A 24,973-nucleotide genomic window follows, 5' to 3' on the forward strand; every position below is an offset into this window, starting at 1 on the left:
CCCCTAACATATCTACTTGTGGCGGTGAGACGTAAAAGAGATTCTGGACACTTCCTTTGTTTGTCACAGGTCTCGGCTTGATTGATTGATTGCTTGCTTATTTGCTTACTTGCTTCGTTGCTTACTTGTTTGGTTGCTTGCTTGCTTGATTGCTTGCTTGCTTGATTGATTGCTTGATTGATTGATTGACTGCTTGGCTGCTTGTCCGGTGGTGATATCTCGAGCACTATTTTTCATCTAGGGAGCTTAAATTTGGCTACAGCAGTGGCTAAGTGGTTAGGTTAGGTCATGTCAGGTCAGGTTAGGTTAGGTTAGGTTAGGTTAGGTCAGGTCAGGTCAGGTTAGGTTAGGTTAGGTTAGGTCAGGTCAGGTCAGGTCAGATCATGTCAGGTTAGGTTAGGTCAGATCAGGTCAGGTTAGGTTAGGTTAGGTTAGGTCAGATCAGGTCAGGTTAGGATACTGTATTCTTAATGTTACGGGTTATGTTAGATGCCTCTGCGTTATGTGTAATGTGAGGTGAATTATTCTGGGATGTAACAATATAGGTTAGTGTGGCAAAACCCCGATAGTGACTCAGCAGATGGGCAGCAGGGAGCGTGGCAGAAGTGTGCCCAATCATCCAGGTGTGCCAGCTCTACCACACCACCACAGACGAGCACACCATTATGCCACACCACCACGGTAACATTAACCATTACGCCACACCACCACAGACGAGCACACCATTATGCCACACCACCACGGTAACATTAACCATTATGCCACACCACCACAGACGAGCACACCATTATGCCACACCACCACGGTAACATTAACCATTATGCCACACCACCACAGACGAGCACACCATTATGCCACACCACCACGGTAACATTAACCATTATGCCACACCACCACAGACGAGCACACCATTATGCCACACCACCACGGTAACATTAACCATTACGCCACACCACCACAGACGAGCACACCATTGATGAAGCACACCACCACGGTAACATTAACCATTACGCCACACCACCACCACAGACGAGCACACCACCACGCCACACCACCACAGACGAGCACACCACCACGCCACACCACCACAAACGAAAACACCATTGTGCCACACCATTATGCCACGCCACCACAACAATACAATACCTGGTTTTTACAAATTTTTATAGGTCAGTATTGTTCACCACACACACACACACACACACACACACACACACACACACACACACACATAAGAACATAATGCACAAGGACAGGCAAGTCCGTGTGGGGACCATTGGGGATATACGCTATTTTTGTGAACCATTTTGTTTGGTTATGTTACGTCGGGAAAAGTCGGCATAAATTATTTAGATCTAACATTATTTTTGTCGTTAGTCTTCCTCTCTTTAACCAGAACTCTACAAGGTGTCGTTATATATGTAATAATAATCTATCTATAAAAAACAAAGAAGTATGTCTGTTTGTTTGTTTGTGTGTGTGTGTTTGTTTGTGTGTCCGCACGAGAATCAAGGAAACTACTTTACCGATCTGTAGTGATGATGGGTGGTGTTATATGTAGTGATGATGGATGGTGTTATATGTAGTGATGATGGATGGTGTTATATGTAGTGATGATGGATGGTGTTATATGTAGTGATGATGGATGTTGTTATATGTAGTAATGATGGGTGGTGTTATGTGTAGTGATGATGGGTGGTGTTATATGTAGTGATGATGGATGTTGTTATATGTAGTGATGATGGGTGGTGTTATATGTAGTGATGATGGGTGGTGTTATATGTAGTGATGATGGATGGTGTTATATGTAGTGATGATGGATGATGTTATATGTAGTGATGATGGAGTGGTGTTATATGTAGTGATGATGGATGGTGTTATATGTAGAGGTTGGTGGATGTTGTTATATGTAGTGATGATGGATGGTGTTATATGTAGTGATGATGGATGGCGTTATATGTAGGGATGATGGGTGGTGTTATATGTAGTGATGATGGATGATGTTATATGTAGTGATGATGGGTGGTGTTATATGTAGTGATGATGGATGGTGTTATATGTAGTGATGATGGATGGTGTTATATGTAGTGATGATGGATGGTGTTATATGGTGATGGATGTTGTTATATGTAGTGATGATGGTGGTGTTATATGTAGTGATGATGGATGGTGTTATATGTAGTGATGATGGATGGTGTTATATGTAGTGATGATGGATGATGTTATATGTAGTGATGGTGGATGTTGTTATATGTAGTGATGATGGTGGTGTTATATGTAGTGATGATGGATGGTGTTATATGTAGTGATGATGGATGGTGTTATATGTAGTGATGATGGGTGGTGTTAAATGTAGTGATGATGGATGGTGTTATATGTAGTGATGATGGGTGGTGTTATATGTAGTGATGATGGATGGTGTTATATGTAGTGATGATGGATGATGTTATATGTAGTGATGATGGAGCAGGTTATATGTAGTGATGATGGATGGTGTTATATGTAGAGGTTGGTGATGTTGTTATATGTAGTGATGATGGATGGTGTTATATGTAGTGACGATGGATGGCGTTATATGTAGGGATGATGGGTGGTGTTATATGTAGTGATGATGGATGATGTTATATGTAGTGATGATTGATGTTGTTATATGTAGTGATGATGGGTGGTGTTGTATGTAATGATGATGGATGATGTTATATGTAGTGATGATTGATGTTGTTATATGTAGTGATGATGGGTGGTGTTATATGTAGTGATGATGGGTGGTGTTATATGTAGTGATGATGGATGGTGTTATATGTAGTGATGATTGATGTTGTTATATGTAGTGATGATGGGTGGTGTTGTATGTAGCGATGATGGATGATGTTATATGTAGTGATGATTGATGTTGTTATATGTAGTGATGATGGGTGGTGTTATATGTAGTGATGATGGGTGGTGTTATATGTAGTGATGATGGGTGGTGTTATAGTATGTAGTGATGATGGGTGGTGTTATATGTAGTGATGATTGATGTTATATGTAGTGATGATGGGTGGTGTTATATGTAGTGATGATGGGTGGTGTTATATGTAGTGATGATGGATGGTGTTATATGTAATGATGATGGGTGGTGTTATATGTAGTGATGATCCGCCCGGAGGGCGGCGATTCAGCTAATAATAATAATAAAAAAAAAAAATAATGATAAAAATAATAATAATAATAATGATAATAATAATAATAATAACAATAATAATAATAATAATAATAATAATAATTAATATGCAGTCTCAGTAGTAATCGGTACTACAATGCTTAAGCGTCCAGTCACACAACACACACTGGTCCACACCGGTGTTGCCATATAAGGCGTCTACACTTTCTGTATTGAGTAGTATCCCCTGAGTACTTGTTGAAGGTGTTATTGCCACTTCATTATTCATTTATACATTAAGCTTTCATCCCATATTTTACATTCAGATGATGTATGAAAATTATTATTGATCTACGCGAAATAAAAGTAAGGATTTGTGTGTGCTTAATACAGTGGAACTTCCATATAACGAACATCTCTCTCTCTCTCTCCATATAATCCGTTATTGAGGGGGATTTCACATATAACGAACCCTCGATATAGCGGATTTTCATCTCTATATAGTCCGTTAAATAAAAGTTTCACTGTACACGTCTGGTATCATTTATCGTTGTGTTAGGTTGGGTTGGGTTAGATTAGGTTAAGTTAGGTTAGGTTGGGTTGGGTTAGATTAGGCTAAGTTAGGTTAGGTTGGGTTAGGTTAGACCGTGAGAGATACCTGTCCAGCATTACTTGGGTTATTGTTATAAAGATGGTGGAATTTGTCCCATGTTAATTTATCTGATGGTGATAATTATGTCCAATAATGATTTGTCCTGTGGTCGATAATCTGTTGGGCGATTTTATTATTTCGTTAAGGTGGTGAATTGTCTAGTAGTTTTGTCCATTATGGAAATTTGACTAATCGGGTAATGCAAGGTGGTAAATAAATGTCTGACAAATTATCCACTGGACAAATAACATGTTATCCATTACCTGCTGTTAACTTATCCCCTTAACCTATGTACTAAACCAGCTAATGTCAAGGTTTGCGCCACGAGTAAAGTATGAAAAGAATAACTGCATCATGTTCCCCAGTGAAGGATAACAGGTATGGGGATAACTGAACCCCTTGCGGAATGCTGCTCACGCGATCTCCAGGTTGGGACACAGTTTACTAGAATCAGCGCTTACCCACCAAGGTTAGGTTAGGTTAGGTTAGGTTAGTTTAGGTTAGGTTAGGTTAGGTTAGGTTAGGTTAGGTTAGTTTAGGTTAGGTTAGGTTAAGTTACCCACAAAACGTTATGCTTGTATGTTATTTGTGTTCGGTGAAGGGGATGGCTAGCGAAGTCATGGTGGGTAAGGACTAATCAGTTCACGTACAGTACTTGTTACATGTATCAGGACTAAGTAAAGGAAACTGAGCAGTGTTACAGAATCGTGTACCCTGAGAGTGATATGCGATACATAATAGAACCAAACATATGACTGTACTGACTGTAACTGATATATTGATGCTGGAGGTACGGTACAAGTTACAGAACTATTGATGCAGGCGGTACGGTACAAGTTACAGAACTATTGATGCAGGAGGTACGGTACAAGTTACAGAACTATTGATGCTGGAGGTACAGTACAAGTTACAGAACTATTGATGCAGGAGGTACAGTACAAGTTACAGAACTATTGATGCAGGAGGTACGGTACAAGTTACAGAACTATTGATGCTGGAGGTACAGTACAAGTTACAGAACTATTGATGCAGGAGGTACGGTACAAGTTACAGAACTATTGATGCAGGAGGTACGGTACAAGTTACAGAACTATTGATGCAGGAGGTACAGTACAAGTTACAGAACTATTGATGCTGGAGGTACGGTACAAGTTACAGAACTATTGATGCAGGAGGTACGGTACAAGTTACAGAACTATTGATGCAGGAGGTACGGTACAAGTTACAGAACTATTGATGCAGGAGGTACAGTACAAGTTACAGAACTATTGATGCTGGAGGTACGGTACAAGTTACAGAACTATTGATGCAGGAGGTACGGTACAAGTTACAGAACTATTGATGCAGGAGGTACAGTACAAGTTACAGAACTATTGATGCTGGAGGTACAGTACAAGTTACAGAACTATTGATGCAGGAGGTACAGTACAAGTTACAGAACTATTGTTGCAGGAGGTACGGTACAAGTTACAGAACTATTGATGCTGGAGGTACGGTACAAGTTACAGAACTATTGATGCTGGAGGTACGGTACAAGTTACAGAACTATTGATGCAGGAGGTATGGTACAAGTTACAGAACTATCGTTGCAGGAGGTACGGTACAAGTTACAGAACTATTGATGCAGGAGGTACGGTACAAGTTACAGAACTATTGATGCTGGAGGTACGGTACATGTTACAGAACTATTGATGCAGGAGGTACGGTACAAGTTACAGAACTATTGATGCAGGAGGTACAAAAGGTTACAGAACTATTGATGCTGGAGGTACAGTACAAGTTACAGAACTATTGATGCTGGAGGTACAGCAAGTTACAAGAACTATTGATGCAGGAGGGTACGGTATGTTACAGAACTATTGATGCTGGAGGTACGGCACAAGCAGAACTATTGATGCTGGAGGTACGGTACAAGTTACAGAACTATTGATGCAGGAGGTACGGTACAAGTTACAGAACTATTGATGCTGGAGGTACGGTACAAGTTACAGAACTATTGATGCTGGAGGTACAGTACAAGTTACAGAACTATTGATGCAGGAGGTACAGTACAAGTTACAGAACTATTGATGCAGGAGGTACGGTACAAGTTACAGAACTATTGATGCTGGAGGTACAGTACAAGTTACAGAACTATTGATGCTGAGGTGTACAGCATGTTACAGAACTATTGATGCAGGAGGTACAGGCTGCTACAGAACTATTGGATGCAGGAGGTACGGCATAGTTACAGAACTATTGATGCAGAAGGTACAGTACATGTTAAGAACTATTGGATGCAGGAGGTACGGCAAGGGTTACAGAACTATTGATGCCAGGAGGTACGGCATGTTACAGAACTATTGGATGCTGGAGGTACGGTACAAGTTACAGAACTATTGATGCTGGAGGTACAGTACAAGTTAGCAGAACTATTGATGCAGGGAGGTACAGCATATGTTGGCAGAACTATTGATGTTGATACAGTACAAGTTACAGAACTATTGATGCAGGAGGTACAGTACAAGTTACAGAACTATTGATGCAGGCGGTACGGCATGTTATGAACTATTGATGCTGGAGGTACGGCAAGGTTACAGAACTATTGATGCTGGAGGTACAGCGTTGGCAGAACTATTGATGCAGGAGGTACAGCATGTTACAGAACTATTGATGCTGGAGGTACGGTACATGTTACAGAACTATTGATGCTGGAGGTACGCGTTACAGAACTATTGATGCTGGAGGTACAGTACAAGTTACAGAACTATTGATGCAGGAGGTACAGTACATGTTACAGAACTATTGATGCTGGAGGTACGGTACAAGTTACAGAACTATTGATGCAGGCGGTACGGTACATGTTACAGAACTATTGATGCTGGAGGTACAGTACATGTTACAGAACTATTGATGCAGGAGGTACGGTACAAGTTACAGAACTATTGATGCTGGAGGTACAGTACAAGTTACAGAACTATTGATGCTGGAGGTACGGTACAAGTTACAGAACTATTGATGCTGGAGGTACAGTACAAGTTACAGAACTATTGATGCAGGCGGTACGGTACAAGTTACAGAACTATTGATGCTGGAGGTACAGTACAAGTTACAGAACTATTGATGCTGGAGGTACGGTACAAGTTACAGAACTATTGATGCAGGAGGTACGGTACAAGTTACAGAACTATTGATGCTGGAGGTACGGTACAAGTTACAGAACTATTGATGCAGGAGGTACGGTACAAGTTACAGAACTATTGATGCTGGAGGTACGGTACAAGTTACAGAACTATTGATGCTGGAGGTACAGTACAAGTTACAGAACTATTGATGCAGGAGGTACAGTATGTTACAGAACTATTGATGCTGGAGGCATGGTACAAGTTACAGAACTATTGGATGCAGGAGGTACAGTACATGTTACAGAACTATTGATGCTGGAGGTACAGTGCACAAGTTACAGAACTATTATGCTGGAGGTACGGTGCCGTTACAGAACTATTGATGCAGGAGGTACAGTACAAGTTAAGCAGTAGAACTATTGATGCAGGAGGTAGTACAAGTTACAGAACTATTGATGCTGGAGGTACGGCACAAGTTACAGAACTATTGATGCTGGAGGTACAGTACAAGCTACAGAACTATTATGGAGGTACAGTACAAGTTAAGGAACTATTGATGCTGGAGGTACAGTACAAGTTACAGAACTATTGATGCAGGAGGTACAGTACATGTTACAGAACTATTGATGCTGGAGGTACAGTACAAGTTACAGAACTATTGATGCAGGAGGTACGGTACAAGTTACAGAACTATTGATGCAGGAGGTACAGTACAAGTTACAGAACTATTGATGCAGGCGGTACGGTACATGTTACAGAACTATTGATGCAGGAGGTACAGTACAAGTTACAGAACTATTGATGCTGGAGGTACGGTACAAGTTACAGAACTATTGATGCTGGAGGTACAGTACAAGTTACAGAACTATTGATGCAGGCGGTACAGTACAAGTTACAGAACTATTGATGCAGGAGGTACAGTACAAGTTACAGAACTATTGATGCTGGAGGTACAGTACAAGTTACAGAACTATTGATGCAGGAGGTACAGTACAAGTTACAGAACTATTGATGCAGGAGGTACGGTACAAGTTACAGAACTATTGATGCAGGAGGTACAGTACAAGTTACAGAACTATTGATGCTGGAGGTACAGCATGTTACAGAACTATTGATGCAGGAGGTACAGCATGCTACAGAACTATTGATGCAGGGGAGGTACAGTACATGTTACAGAACTCATTGATGCAGGAGGTACAGTACATGTTAAGAATTGATGCTGGAGGTACAGTACAAGTTACAGAACTATTGATGCTGGAGGTACAGTACAAGTTACAGAACTATTGATGCTGGAGGTACAGTACATGTTACAGAACTATTGATGCTGGAGGTACAGTACAAGTTACAGAACTATTGATGCAGGAGGTACGGTACAAGTTACAGAACTATTGATGACTGGGAATTATTTTGTGTCAGTCTTTGTTTATCAATGTAAGTACTGAGGAATTAGGTTCTGTATAAGTTTACACGGAAACGCATCAACCGATAGAGAAACATGAACATCTAAACCGTATTTCTATTGGGAATATCAACAGGGTAATACGGACATAGACGGCTAGCAAAAATAGACAGCTTACGGTATTCCACAATGACGAAACAAAACCCGTAAGAAAACATGATGGCGTGTTTCGATTGTACTAGTTTGGCCGCAAGATACAAGCGGTGCCGAGTCCCGCTGTGCGTGCCCGACATTTCACCAGTATCTCACGGACGCCAATTAACTAACAGCACAGAACAAGTTGGCAATAGAAGGTATAGCTGTAAAATTTTCGCTGCTGCCTTGTAACGTTTATTAGTCTTTGCATGAGATGTCAAACTGTCCAATACATCGACTAATTTCAGACAAATTTGTTTACCATATGTCAAAGGTCATGGTCACAATGAACGAGAAATGTGTCATTTTCTCAGAGGAATATTTATCAGAAACTACTGGATAATAACTCTTTTAAGGTTTTGTGTAGAAAACCGTAATGTAATCTTTTAAACACACACACACACACACACACACACACTAGCTGCTGAGTGTAGTGTAATAACATCTTTTTGCCCTCTGCTGGCCTATAACGTTACAGTGTTATACCATATACGCGGTAACTGGCTCAGGAGGACTCGCTCTACTGCCGCCCCGTGACACAACCTGCCAAACCAACAGTGCCTAACCTAACCCAACCTACGTTTTAATCGGCGACAACATCCCTACTTTCTTCCCCAATACTTACTACTTACTCTATCCTCCTACTTTATTTCTGGATACTTTATTTTCCTGTTTTTTCCTCTTATACATACCACCTGCATTTTTTTCCTTTTATGGACTTTTTGCCTGATCTCTTTTCGTATACTTATTTCCCTTTCATCCACTTTCTTCCTTTACACTTACTTTCTTCCCATAAACCTACTTTCTTCCCATAAACCTACTTTCTTCCCATACACCTACTTTCTTCCCATGCACCTACTTTCTTTCCAAGCATATGCTTTCTTCCTCTACACTTTCTTGCCATCTATCACTGTTACCAACTATAGAGGAAAACCTGGAGCCCCCCCCCCTCCCCCTGTGTAAGCCCCCACTATTACCAGATGAGAAGAAAATCCCTAACCCTCAGTGTTACCAAATAAGAACCTTTAACCCTCAGTGTAACCAAATAAGTACCTTTAACCTTCAGTGTTACCAGATAAGAACCTTTGACCCTCAGTGTTACCATATAAGAACCTTTAACCCTCAGTGTTACCAAATAAGTACCTTTAACCTTCAGTGTTACCAGATAAGAACCTTTAACCCTCAGTGTTACCTTAATTAAACGTATTGTATCGTTACCCGAGAGGCGGCCTCAAGGTGACTACTCTCCTCCTCCTCCTCCTCCTCCTCCTCCTCCTCCTCTTCTCCCTCCTCCCCTTCCTCCTCTTCCTCCCTCTTACCTCTTTCTTTTCTACACCATTCCTCCTCCTCCTCTTCCTCCTCTTCCTACTCCTAATAAATATTAATATCTCACAAAACCACTGGACACCTAACCTAACCTAACCTAACCATAACCTAACTTAACCATAACCTAACCTAACTTAACCATAACCTAACCTAACCATAATCTAACCTAACCCAACCCACTTTTTAATGACACTACAATGCTCAAAGGGGCATTAAAATTGTATATAAGGAATAAACATCTTTAGGACAGTGTTAACGAGAGAGAGAGAGAGAGAGAGAGAGAGAGAGAGAGAGAGAGAGAGAGAGGGCAGTAACTTAGAACAGTCTGGGAAATAGTAAGCCAGTTAGGTTTCTTAACTTCCCAGAGGTAATGGTTTTGTGTGTGTGTGTGTGTGTGTGTGTGTGTGTGTGTGTGTGTGTGTGTGTGTGTGTGTGTGTGTGTGTGTGTGTGACCTACCAACACACACACACTATCACCATGGGCAGTGATGCAACATTTACAATTTTCACTCTCTCTTCTCTTCTCTCTCTCTCTCACCTCTTTCTCTCATGGGAGCCGGTGTGAGAAGTCTATCAGGTGTATGGTCAGCCAGGTGTGGTTTAATTAACTCTCCCAAATAACCTCATTATGGGAGAGTGATTACCGTGTGAGAGAGAGAGAGAGAGAGAGAGAGAGAGAGAGCAACACTAAATGGATACCGCATAGAGAAATTGATAGTTAGGTTAGGTTAACGAAGCCAAAAGACTAACAAACTCTCTATGGACAAAGGTAATAAAACTATGGACCACAGGGCTATTAAACCTCTATGAGATGCTAAACACTAAAAAACTAAGGAAGGGAAATATTAAGACAATAATAAACACATATAACAAGGGTCCACTCCCACTCAAACAGCTGAGGTTCCTCGTACCCTTTAGGAACACCAGGCAAGGTCCATAAAGCTCACGGGATGAAGTACTATACAGTAGAGTGGATTTTAGCCCTCATGGCCAAGGGGAGTTGAACACTGTTACGGAGTGTTGGTTTTGTGATAATGAAGTTGTCGGTGCGTAACACGTAATTAGTGAGTAACAGGTGAGGGCGTAGCGTAAACTTTACCAGTAACCAACCCATTTGTTACATGACAGTTCAAAGTGTCGACGTTCTCTCTCGCAGGATTGTAACGTCCAAGAATTCCTTCGTCGCAAAGTTTAGTGTTTACAAATGCATTACAATCCCTGTGTACTTCTGTTAATTGAGTGTTAAATACTTGAGAATATCTACTAATGGATTAGTTAAATAATTCAACAATGTTAAATCCCTCTTATGTAATTACAGAAGGATTTTTAACCAAGATATAAAAGCTGATAAATCCGTTTACTTTAGACTACTCACTTGTTAATCGAGGGTTCTGCTACACCATGATGAGGGTCAACAGAGTATTATGTCACTATTCTGATACGGACGACTATTTTTCATGACTCGTGTTTTATCCAGGTTAGGTTAGGTGAAGGTTAGGTTAGGTTAGGTGAGGGTTAGGTTAGGTTAGGTTAGGTGAAGGTTAGGTCAGGTTAGGTGAAGGTTAGGTTAGGATAAGTGGATGAATACTTATTGTTTATATAATTATAAACGTGTTGAGGTCTACACCGTTTTGTTGACCATGAAGGAAGCTGAGAGAGAGAGAGAGAGAGAGAGAGAGAGAGAGAGAGAGAGAGAGCTGTACGTCCGGCCGCCCATCACAAGTCATGTTGTTACTCCGCCCACCCAAGGCCGCCCGCCACTCGTCGCCCCTAACCTAACCTAACCTTGTAATTTATTCTCACAACCTAACCTAATCTAACTATACAACCTATTCTCACAACCTAAGCTGACCTATCCTAAGGCCACCCGCCACTCGTCATCTCTTACCTAACTTAACTTAACTTAACTTAAACTACCACATCAGCATTAACATTCACTTGGCTGCTACACATCCTCTTTCATCAGGAACATTTTTAGCGCTACACATTTTTCTGACATTTCTAACTGCTTGAGTACTTCCTAGGATAGTACAATAGACAGTACTAGAACTACTTGAGTACTTCCTAGGATAGTACAATAGACAGTACTAGAACTACTTGAGTACTTCCTAGGATAGTACAATAGACAGTACTAGAATTACTTCAGTACTTCCTAGTATAGTACAATAGACAGTATTAGAACTACTTGAGTACTTCCTAGTATAGTACGTTAGACAGTACTAGAACTATTTGAGTACTTCCTAGGATAGTACAATAGACAGTACTAGAACTACTTGAGTACTTCCTAGTATAGTACAATAGACAGTACTAGAACTACTTGAGTACTTCCTAGTATAGTACAATAGACAGTACTAGAACTATTTGAGTACTTACTGACTAGTGTAGTAAAAAAATTACCTGGGAAGTTTTTGTAGTAAGTGTAGGTTAGGTTAGGTCAGGTCAGGTTAAGTGATTAGGTAACAGTCGTTTTTAAGTTGTTATTATTAGTAGTAAATAAGTCGATCCGCACGTAAGAAACAGCAGTGGTTATGATTGGGTCAACAAATACTGTAACTATGACGTGGTTAAGCCCCTCCCCGGGTCGTTTGTATGAGGGGAAGTAGCCATATGTTTCCTCATGTCTTTATAGCGTTGTGTAAACTTTCATGAGCCAGTGTTGTAAAAGTAGCGTCTATTGGTCTTAAAAGTAGCCTCCTTTGGCCTTAAAAGAAGCCTCTATTGGCCTTAAAAGTCGCCTCAATTGGCCTTAAAAGTAGCCTCTATTGGCCTTAAAAGTCGCCTCATTTGGCCTAAGTAACTTGGCGACCTGGCGTGTTTGTTATTCTTGTTTCTATGTCCTAAAGTCTGTCTGTCTGTCTCAATTCGATTCGATATTACCTACTAAAATGTATGCCCTAGTTAACGTGCTCCTAACCTAACCTAACCTAACCCAACCCAACCCAACCCACGTCTATAGGTGAAGCAAGAGATCCTGAGAGTAATTGTGAAGGGGTTAATTGCTTCGATAAGAGAGGAGATTTGTATAACTTCCCAACCACAACACCACTGGCCGTCCTACATGCCGGGGACAGTCCTCACAAGACGGCCACCTGACACGATTTAGGGGAACTTGTATAATAAAGGTGTACAGTCCCCTTAACTAGTACGTTTACAGGGGCTCGTCATATAACCTAGGTACAGTCCCCTTCACTATTGCGTTTACAGGGGCTCGTCATATAGTCTAGGTACAGTTCCCTTCACTAGTGCGTTTACAGGGGCTCGTCATATAGCCTAGGTACAGTCCCCTTCACTAGTGCGTTTACAGGGGCTCGTCATATAGCCTAGGTACAGTCCCCTTCACTAGTGCGTTTACAGTGGCTCGTCATATAGCCTAGGTACAGTCCCCTTCACTAGTGCGTTTACAGGGGCTCGTCATATAACCAAGTTACAGTCCCCTTCACTAGTGCGTTTACAGAGGCTCGTCATATAGCCTAGGTACAGTCCCCTTCACTAGTGCGTTTACAGAGGCTCGTCATATAGCCTAGGTACAGTCCCCTTCACTAGTGTGCTTTCATATGTGCCTCGTCATATAGCCCAGGTACAGTCTCCCTTTCACTAGTGCGTTTACAGGCTCGTCATATAGCCTAGGCACAGTCCCCTTCACTAGTGCGTTTACAGGCCTTGCCCATAGCCCAGGTACAGTCCCTTCACTAGTGCGTTTACAGGGCTCAGGTCATATAGTTTCAGGCACAGTCCCCTTCACTAGTGCGTTTACAGGGACTCGTCATATAGCCTAGGTACAGTCCCCTTCACTAGTGCGTTTACAGGGACTCGTCATATAGCCTAGGTACAGTCCCCTTCACTAGTGCGTTTACAGGGACTCGTCATATAGCCTAGGTACAGTCCCCTTCACTTGTGCGTTTACAGGGACTCGTCATATAGCCTAGGTACAGTCCCCTTCACTGACTTTACAGGCTCGAATAGCAGGACAGTCCCCTTGACTATGCGTTTACAGGGGCTCGTCATATAGCTCAGGTACAGTCCCCTTGACTAGTGCGTTTACAGGGCTCATCATATAGCCTAGGTACAGTCCCCTTCACTAGTGCTACAGGGGCTCGTCATATAGCCTAGGTACAGTCCCCTTGACTAGTGCGTTTACAGGGGCTCATCATTTAGCCTAGGACAGTCCCTTCACTAGTGCATTTACAGGCTCATCATTTAGCCTAGGTACAGTCCCCTTCACTAGTGCGTTTACAGGAGCTCGTCAGGTTTTGTGGAGGTGGCAGCGCTATGTTTGTTTACATTGGACAGAAGGAAACTGACACACAACACACACACACACACACACACACACACACACACACACACCCCTGCACGACTATATATATGAGTCATTTTGGAGAGTGTTCAATATGTTTGGATGAGGACGGATGTGTGTGTGTGTGTGTGTGTGCAAGTCCGAATGCTTAGGACGATAAGAGCTTGAGAGTACAGAGGTGGAGGGCGTGCTGGCGTGGAGGGCGTGCTGGCGTGAAGGGCGTGTTGACGTGGAGGGCGTGCTGGCGTGGAGGGCGTGCTGGCGTGAAGGGGCGTTGACGTGGAGGGCGTGTTGACGTGGAGGGCGTTTTGGAGGGCGTGTTGACGTGGAGGGCGTGTTGGCGTGGAGGGCGTGTTGGCGTGGAGGGCGTGCTGGCGTGAAGGGCGTGTTGACGTGGAAGGCGTGCTGGCGTGAGGGCGTGTTGACGGAGGGCGTGTTGGCGTGGAGGGCGTGGACGTGGAGGGCGTGTTGGCGTGGAGGGCGTGTTGGCGTGAGGGCGTGCTGGCGTGAAGGGCGTGTTGGCGTGAAGAGTGTGTTGGCGTGAGGGCGTGTTGGCGTGGAGGGCGTGTTGACGTGGAGGGCGTGTTGGCGTGGAGGGCGTTGACGTGGAGGGCGTTGGCGTGGAGGGCGTGTTGGCGTGGAGGGCGTGCTGGCGTGAAGGGGTGTTGGCGTGAAGAGTGTGTTGGCGGGAGGGCGTGTTGGCGTGGAGGGCGTGTTGACGGGAGGGCGTGCTGGCGTGGAGGGCGTGTTGACGTGGGGGCATGTTGACGTGGGGGCGTGTTGGCGTGGGGGCGTGCTGGCGTGAGGGGCGTGTTGGCGTGGAGGCGTGTTGACGGAGGGCGTGCTGGTATGGAGGGCGTGTTGGTGGCGGGTGGAGGGCGTGTTGGTGTGGAGGGCGTGCTGCGTGGAGGGCGTGTTGGCGGGCGTGCTGGGGGGTGTTGGGGGAGGGCGTGTGAGGGGTGTGTGGGAGGGCGTGTTGGTGGAGGGCGTGCTGACGTGAAGGGCGTGCTGACGTGGAGGGCGTGTTGACGTGGAGGGCGTGCTGGCGTGGAGGGCGCTGGCGTGGAGGCGTGTTGGCGTGATGGCGTGTTGGTGTGATGGCGTGCTGGCGTGGAAGGCGTGCTGGCGCGGAGGGCGTGCTGGCGTGGAGGGCGTGCTGGCGTGGAGGGCGTGCTGGAGGGAGGGCGCTGGCGTGAAGGGCGTGTTGACGTGGAAGGCGTGCTGGCGTGGAGGGCGTGTTGAGGAGGGCGTTGGCGTGGAGGGCGTGTTGACGTGGAGGGCGTGTTGGCGTGGAGGGCGTGTTGGCGTGGAGGGCGTGCTGGCGTGAAGGGCGTGTTGGCGTGAGGGCGTGTTGGCGGGAGGGCGTGTTGACGTGGAGGGCGTGTTGACGTGGGGGCGTGTTGACGTGGGGGCGTGCTGGCGAAGGGCGTGTTGACGTGGAGGGCGTGTTGGCGTGGAGGGCGTGTTGGCGTGTTGACGTGGAGGGCGTGCTGGTATGGAGGGCGTGTTGGTGTGGAGGGCGTTGGTGTGGAGGGCGTGTTGGCGTGGAGGGCGTGCTGGCGTGGAGGGCGTGTTGGCGTATAGGGCGTGCTGGCGTATAGGGCGTGTTGGCGTGGAGGGCGGATGACGTGGAGGGTGTGTTGGCGAGGAGGGCGTTGGGAGGGCGTGCTGATGTGAAGGGCGTGTTGACGTGTAGGGCGTGTTGGCGTGGAGGGCGTGCTGGCGGAGGGTGTTGACGTGGATGGGCGTGCTGGCGTGGAGGGCGTGCTGGCGGAGGGCGTGCTGGAGTGGAGGGCGTGCTGGAGTGAGGGCGCTGGCGTGGAGGGCGTGCTGGCGTGGAGGGCGTGTTGGCGTGGAGGGCGTGCTGGCGTGGGAGGGCGCTGGCGTGGAGGGCGTGCTGGCGTGAAGAGTGTGCTGAGTGGAGGGCGTGCTGGAGGGAGGGCGTGCTGGCGTGGAGGGCGTGCTGGCGCGAAGGGCGTGTTGGAGTGGAGGGCGTGCTGGAGGAGGGCGTGCTGGCGTGGAGGGCGTGCTGGCGTGGTCATCAGCGACAATAAGAGCATATGAAGGCAGTGGTTGTGAAATGGCTTGAAGGTCAGTACAGCTGCCTCTTAACCCTCCTCCTCCTCTTCTTCTTCTTCCTCCTCTTCTTCTTCTTCTTCTTCTACTTCTTCTTCTTCTTCTTCTTCTTCTTCTTCTTCTTCTTCTTTCTCTTCCTCCTTCTTTCTTTACCACTTCTCCAAGACTATTATTATTATTATTATTATTATTATTATTATTATTATTATTATTATTATTATTATTATTATTATTATTATTATTATTATTATTATTATTATTATTATTATTATTATGTATGAAGAAATAGGCAGATGACGATAACAGGATGAGATGATAAACGGGGGAGAAATGAGGTGGCGTGGCGTGGTGTGTGTGTGTGTGTGTTTAAGAGTGGTTGAGAACATGACATCAAGTTAAGCCTACATACATGCATAGATACATACAAATACATACATTCATACATACATACATGCATACATACATACATACATACATACATACATAAAAACACATACATACATATATACATACAAACACATACATACATACAAATACATACATACATACATACATACATACATACACATTCACATACATACATACAAACACATACATACAAACATACATACATACATACACACATACATACACATTCACATACATACATACATGCAAACATATACATACATACATACCTACACGCGTACAAACACATAAGAACATAAGAACATAAGAACATAAGGAGTCTGCAATAGGCCGGTTGGTCTGTGCATGGCAGCTCCTGTCGAGAGTTACTACCACTCTCTATCATCCATGAATCTATCCAGCCTCCTTTTGAAACTTTCCAGCGTTCCAGCACTTACTACAAAGTTGCTAAGCTTGTTCCACTCGTCCACCACCCTATTTGTAAACCAGTTCCTTCCTATCTCCCTCCTAAACCTAAACTTATCCAACTTAAATCCGTTGCTACGAGTTCTATCCTGCTCGGATATTATAAGAACTTTATCTATATCTCCTTTATTGATTCCTTTCACCCACTTAAATACTTCTATCATATCTCCCCGCACTCTTCGTCTTTCTAGGGAATGCAAATTAAGTTTCTTTAACCTATCCTGATATGGAAGGTTTCTAAGTCCCGGAATCATTTTCGTCATTCTTCGCTGCACCGACTCTAGTGAATTGATATCCATTCTATAATAAGGGCACCAGAACTGAACCGCATAATCGAGGTGCGGCCTGACTAGCACAAGATATGTTGCATTATGACCTCTAATTTATTACTTTATAATTTCAGATATAAACCCAATACTCTGTTTGCCTTATTTCGAACATTAACGCACTGTTTTCTAGGCCGTAGGTCTGGGCTTACAAGTACCCCTAGGTCTCTCACACAAGTCGACTTCTCTAGGTTGATGTTGTTAAGGCTGTATACATTGACAGTATTTGTTCTTCCAATATTACGTACGCTGCACTTGCTGGTGTTGAATTTCATTTGCCATTTTTCAGACCACCCCTCCAGTTTATTTAGATCCTCCTGTAATTCATTTGCACCTGCCCTGAATTAATCTGCCGCCCTATTTTGGTGTCATCCGCAAACTTGCTTATGTCACTGCTGATCCCAGTATCTAGATCGTTTATGTAGATTATGAACAAGAGTGGGCCTAGTATTGACCCTTGGGGAACCCCACTGGTTACATGAACCCACTCAGATTTAACACCATCTACGCTGACCCTCTGCGTTCTATCGGTGAGCCATGATTTTATCCAATTTAAAACTTTCCCCTCGATACCATGAGCCTTAATTTTTCTCAGAAGCCTCTGATGCGGTACTCTGCCAAATGCTTTTCTAAATTCTAAGTAAATAACATCGTAATTTTCGTCATTATCTACTACCTCGAAGACTTTCCTAAAAAATGTCAGCAGATTTGTTAGACAAGATTTTCCCTTTGTAAACCCATGTTGAGAGTCATAGATTAATTTGCTTTTCTCTAAATGCGATCGGATGTTTTCTGCTATAATTGATTCAAGAAATTTCCCCACTACTGACGTCAAACTGATCGGCCGGTAATTTGACGCTGATGCTCTGTCTCCCTTTTTGAATATGGGTACTACATTTGCCTGTTTCCACAAGTCTGGCACAACTCCGGTGTCTAATGATTTTGTAAATAAGTTTACGAGGGGTCCGCTAATGTGTTCCCTCCACTCTTTCAAGACTCGAGGGAAAATTTCATCCGGCCCTGGGGATTTTGTCTTCTTTAGTTTATTTATCTTCTTAAGAACATCCTCTTTTCTGATAGTGATATTCTTTAATTTCTCTTCTTCCTTTCCCTTAAATATCAGTTCCACCTCTGGAATTTCATCGCGAATTTCCTCTGTGAAATGTGATAAGTAGCAGCTGTTCAGTGCTTTGTTTATTTCTCCACTGCCATTTATCACTTCTCCCCTCCCTGACTTTAAAGGCCCAACTTTGTCCTTGACCTTTGTTCTATATACCTGGAAAAATCCCTTGGGATTCGCCTTGGATTCTCTTGCTATTTTGATTTCATAGTCTCTCTTTGCTTTACTTACATTTTTCTTAACATTCCTAGATAGTTCATTATACCTATTTCTGAGCTGCTCCTCCCCTCCCTTTAATTTCTTATATATTCCTTTCTTTATTCCTATGTCATGTTTAAGTTTTCTGGTCATCCACCTTGGCTCATTCTTATTTGACCTAATTTTTTTGTATCGTATATTTTGTTCTTGTGCTCTATGTAGTATGCTAGTGAATATATTATATTCACAAATGAAAACCTAGTACAGTTCCAGAAGTTCATAAGGTATATATAACGACAGTATAGAAAATATGTTGATGAATATCAATATTACTAGTAATGATGTGCTTAAAGTAATTAACAAACTGAAGCCTCATAAATCGCCTGGTCCAGACGAGGTATATGCTAGAATATTAAAAGAATGTAGAGATGAGTTGAGTAATCCATTAGCAGTTTTATTTAATAAGTCATTAGAATCGGGCCTAGTGCCAGAAGCTTGAAACTTGCAAATGTAGTTCCGATTTTCAAAAAGGGTGATAAATCAATAGCATCAAATTACCGTCCCATTAGTCTCACGTCAATCAGGCAAGTTGCTAGAGTCAATTATTGCTACAAAAATCAGAAGCCACCTTGAAACATTCAACTTAATTCATTCTTCTCAGCACGGGTTCACCCAGGGACGTTCTTGTCTCCAAATTTGCTTAGCTTTTTCAGAAGTATTTAGCGGTAGATAATGATAAGTCATATGATATAATTTATTTAGATTTCAGTAAAGCATTCGATAGAGTCCCTCATGAGAGATTGATAAGGAAGGTAGAAGCACATGGAATAGGTGGATCAGTATTAAAATGGATTAGGTCATGGTTAACTGGTAGGAAACAAAGAGTCAGCATAAATGGATTAAAGTCAGACTGGGGTCAAAAGCGGAGTTCCCCAGGGATCTGTATTAGGCCCTCTGCTGTTTGTTATATTCATTAATGATCTTGATTTAGGCATAACTAGTAGGATTAGTAAATTTGCAGATGATACCAAAATGGGAGAGGATAAATTCAGACAGTGACTTTGAACACCTTCAAAGAGATCTAGATACCTTACATGAGTGGTCAGTAGACTGGCAATGAATTTAATACTGATAAATGCAAGGTACTACAGATAGGGAAGACGAATACAAACGTTAAGTATAAACTAGGTAACACGAAATAGAAAACTCAGTTTGTGAAAAAGATCTGGGTGTATTTGTTAGCAACGACTTGAAACCTAGAAAACAATGTATTAGCGTTCGCAACAAGGCAAACAGGATTCTTGGGTTCATATCTAGGTCTGTGAGTAACAGAACTGTGACGTTATCTTGAAACCCTAGCATTAGTGAGGCCACACATGGATTATGCGGTTCAGTTCTGGTGTCCTTATTATAGAATGGACATAGATTCTTTTTGAGAGAGTACAAAGAAGAATGACAAAATGATCCAATATTAGAAACCTTCCATATGAAGAAAGACTGAAAAGCTAGCTTACATTCATTAGAGAGGCGTAGAGTTAGGGGAGATATGATAGAGGTGTACAAGTGGGGTAAGTGGGATTAACAAGGGTAAAATGGAAGATGTTCTGAAGCTCAGTAATAACGAAATAACTAGAACAAATGGCTTTAAATTAGATAAATTCCAATTCAGAAAGGATATAGGCAAGCACTGGTTTGGTAATAGAGTTGTGGATATGTGGAATAGGCTACCGAGTGCTATAGTAGGATCGGGGACGCTAGGGAGCTTCAAGACGAAGTTGGATAGGCACATGGAAGTGCTGGGATGGGTGTGAAAGGGATCTGCCCTGTATGGGCCAGTCGGCCTCCTGCAGTATCCCACTTTCTTATGTTCTTATGTTCTTATGATCAATTGTTGTGTCATCTATGACTTCACCCCTTCCTACTGGGGACTGACGTGACTGTTCCCAGGTTACCTCACCTAGGTACCTTCTTAACCCTTGATAATCCGCCAACCGAAAGTTTGGGACTCTGACCATATTGTCATTGTTTTTTGTTTCCCAATTTAGGGTTAACCTCATTTCTCTGTGATCATTGTTACCTAGTTCTTCCCCTACTGTGATATCTCTGATAATATTTTCTTTATTTGTTAATACTAGGTCTAATATATTGTCACCTCTAGTAGGTTCAGTAATTAGTTGTTTCAAAAAATTGTCCTGTACTGCGTCTAGGAAGTCTTTAGATTCATAGTCACCTACAATGTTGTCCCAGTCAATATTTGTGAAGTTGAAATCCCCGATGATGCACAGGTTGTTATATTTTGCTGCCCTACTCATTTCCTGCCATATGGGCTGAGCTGCTTCTTTCCCAAGACTTGGGGGCCTGTAAATCACTCCCATATTTAGTTTTTCTCTTCCTTCCGTGATTTCTACCCATACAGACTCGGTTCCTATTTCTCCCTTTATTGAATTATTAATACAACATTTTAATGTATCCTTGACGAAGAGTGCGACCCCTCCCCCCTTCCTACCTTCCCTGTCCTTGTGAAAAAGGTTGTACCCTTCTTTGTGGTACTCTGATAAAAAAATTTTGCTCGCCAGATTCATCCAAGTTTCGGTGATTGCTATGACGTCTACATTCTCGGTACATACATACATACATTTTTTTTTACGGGGATTAGCCCACCGTGGCCCAGGTCACTGACCCACATCAGGGCCCGGGGGGCGAAAATTTAATAATAATAATAATTCATAGTAAATAAAATTTGTAATAAAAAGTAAAATAAAATATTAATGGTAATAATAATAATAACAACACTGTGATAATAATAAATACAAAGAAATGCAAGAATGAAAAAAATCAACAGTGAGAAATGCTATATGTATGTTGTTTTGTCATGTAATAGAAACAATTGAGACCCTACAATTGTGTGTAAATGAGGCAGAAAGTCAGATCAGCAACCTGGGACTTGGTCACAATTTTCTTGATGCCATATGGCAGCAGGGTCTACCATTAGACAACACATTATGCTTCCAATACCTTCCCAGGCGGTAGTACCTCCCTGTTTGGTAGCTGCCTACATACATACATACATACCTACATACATACAAACACATATATACATACATACATACATACATACATACATACATACATACATACATACAAACACATACATACATACATATATACATCCATACATACCTACATACATACATACATACATACAAACACATACATACATACATATATACATCCATACATACCTACCTACATACATACATACATACATACACCTACATACATACATACATACATACATACATACATACATACTGAGACACAGCTGTCAACAAGCACCCACTTGCATAGTTAAATGGCATTAATCATAACTGTCCTCAAACACACTCCGCCATTGGCTGACTTTACTTGCTGTAGTAACCAACCAGAACCCAGTCTGGCAATCCCCCACGTGATTGCGGGTATAACGTGAGCTGATTGGCTCTTGCATCCCATTATGAAAGTGTTGTGAAATAGATTATGTAAGTACAGGTCACGTCCAGTTAATGTTAGGTTACGTTAGGGTTAGGTTAGGTTAGGTTACGTTAGGTTACGTTAGGTTACGTTAGGTTACGTTAGGTTACGTTACGTTAGGTTTTGGTTAGGTTACGTTAGGGTTAGGTTAGGTTACGTTAGGTTTAGGTTGGGTTTGGTTAGGTTACGTGAGGTTTAGGTTGGGTTTGGTTAGGTTTAGGGTTGATTATACGAGAGAGCTATAGAGCATTTATGGTAGTGTCTGTGTGTCTCTAATATTCTGTCTGTCTGTCTGTCTAATATTCTCTGTCTCTCTGTCTGTCTGTCTGTCTCTAATATTCTGTCTGCCTGTCTGTCTGTCTCTAATATTCTGTCTGTCTGTCTGTCTGTCTCTAATATTCTGTCTGTCTGTCTGTCTCTAATATTCTCGGTCTCTCTGTCTGTCTGTCTATCTCTAATATTCTGTCTGTCTCTCTGTCTCTAATATTCTCTGTCTGTCTCTAATATTCTGTCTGCCTGTCTGTCTGTCTCTAATATTCTGTCTGTCTGTCTGTCTGTCTGTCTGTCTCTACTATTCTGTCTGTCTATCTGTCTCTAATATTCTGTCTGTCTGTCTGTCTGCCTGTCTGTCTGTCTGTCTCTAATATTCTGTCTGTCTGTCTGTCTCTAATATTTCTCCTCTGTCTGTCTGTCTCTAATATTCTCTGTCTGTCTGTTCTAATATTCTGCTCCGTTCGTTCGTCTGTCTGTCTGTTCCCCTTTGGCCATTTCTGTCTGTCTGTCTCTTTGGGTTATTCTCTCTGTCTGTCTCTTGGCCATTTCTGTCTGTCTGTTCTAATATTCTGTCTGTCTGTCTGTCTGTCTGTCTGTTCTCTCTAATATTCTCTCTCTCTGTCTGTCTGTCTGTCTGTCTTTGTCTCTAAATCTTTTCTGTCTGTCTGTCTGTCTGTCTGTCTGTCTGTCTCTAATATTCTGTCTGTCTGTCTCATTATTCTCTCTCTGTCTGTCTGTCTGTCTGTTCTCTCAATATTCTTGCCCTGTCTGTCTGTCTGTCTGTCTGTCTCTACAATCTTTCTCTGTCTGTCTGTCTGTCTGTCTGTTCCGTCTCTAATATTCTCTGCCTGTCTGTTCTAATATTCTGCTCCGTCTGTCTGTCTGTCTGTCTCTACTATTCTCTCTGTCTGTCTGTCTCTTAATATTCTGTCTGTCTGTCTGTCTGTCTGTCTGTCTCTAATATTCTCTGTCTGTCTCTCTCTAATATTCTCTCTCTCTCTCTCTGTCTGTCTGTCTGTCTGTCTGTCTCTAATATTCTCTCTCTGTCTGTCTGTCTGTCTGTCTGTCTGTCTCTAGTATTCTCTGTCTGTCTGTCTCTAATATTCTGTCTGTCTGTCTGTCTGTCTGTCTGTCTCTAATATTCTCTCTGTCTGTCTGTCTGTCTGTCTCTAATATTCTCTGATTGTCTGTCTGTCTCTCTCACTTAGAGTCAACCACCAACCCTAAATTCAAGTAACACGCCCACACTTGCTTACTCTCCTGCCCGCATCACTGACACACACACACACACACACACACACACACACACACATACATACATACATACATACATACATACATACATACATATATACATACATAGAATTACGTATATAAGTAAACACATTATTCAAGACATAGTAACTTCCGCTGCCTCCTCCCCACCTAATCTAACCCAACCTAACCTAAACCTAACCTAACCTAAACCTAACCTAACCTAACCTAACCTAACCGAAACACCCACTGAAAGGTGTAGGTAAAACAAGTGAGAGAAGATGGAAGGTTAGGTAGGAAGGTTAGGAGGGAATGTAGGAAGGTTAGGAGGGAAGGTTAGGAGGTAAGGTAGGAAGGTTAGGAGGGAAGGTTAGGAGGTAAGGTAGGAAGGTTAGGAGGGAAGGTTAGGAGGTAAGGTAGGAAGGTTAGGAGGGAAGGTTAGGAGGTAAGGTAGGAAGCAATAGAGGGAAGGTTAGGTAGGAAGGTTAGGAGGGAAGGTTAGAGGAAGGTTAGAGGGAAGGTTAGGTAGAAGGTTAGAGGTAAGGTAGGAAGGTTAGGAGGGAAGGTTAGGAGGTAAGGTAGGAAGGTTAGGAGGGAAGGTAGGAAGGTTAGGAGGTAAGGTAGGAAGGTTAGGAGGGAAGGTAGGAAGGTTAGGAGGTAAGGTAGGAAGGTTAGGAGGGAAGGTTAGGAGTGTAATGAGTGATTATCAGACCATAGCTTACAGCCTAGAGAATTACAACGCATATTACAGTGAGTGGGTACATGCCTCGTGGTACCCCAAAATACCAGGTTGACACACCCTGGGTCAGAACCCAAGGGACCTGACCTCGTCTGCTAATTACTTGAGTTAGAAGGTGACTTGACCTACAAATACACCTGGCCAAGACACACCCAGGCATGACCACACCTGGACACAGCTGTCCAGATCTAACCAGTTTAGTGTTAATTGGCGAAGGTCAAACGTCGGTTGTTGAGCCCCCATATAAAGGCCCTGCAGTCCTGTCCACGAGATTATTCTGGTCATTCTGATTCTCCCGTTCGGGTCGTCATTCTGTTCAATTGCACAGAGTCACGCTCGTCCTACCCCCAGGTCGGGAGGGAGACTTCCCGACCAGGCCCCGGCATCACCAGCTAAGCAAAGTCCCCCATACGAGAAGATTGTATCCACTTTTTTGCACTTAGTAACTATATCAGTTCTCATGTACAGAACCAAATAAGAACATAAAAT

At 43.0% G+C, this 24,973-nt stretch overlaps 1 protein-coding gene across 1 annotated transcript in view; it reads left to right on the forward strand.

The window, feature by feature from the left end:
• The window catches only part of LOC121867803, a gene marked incomplete in the record, with an annotated part of 83,735 nt that overhangs the window by 37,741 nt on the left and 21,021 nt on the right, over positions 1-24,973 (forward strand).

The sequence above is a fragment of the Homarus americanus genome, unplaced genomic scaffold (assembly GCF_018991925.1).
Source record: "Homarus americanus isolate GMGI-L3 unplaced genomic scaffold, GMGI_Hamer_2.0 scaffold46583, whole genome shotgun sequence".
NCBI classification, from domain to species: Eukaryota; Metazoa; Arthropoda; class Malacostraca; order Decapoda; family Nephropidae; genus Homarus; species Homarus americanus.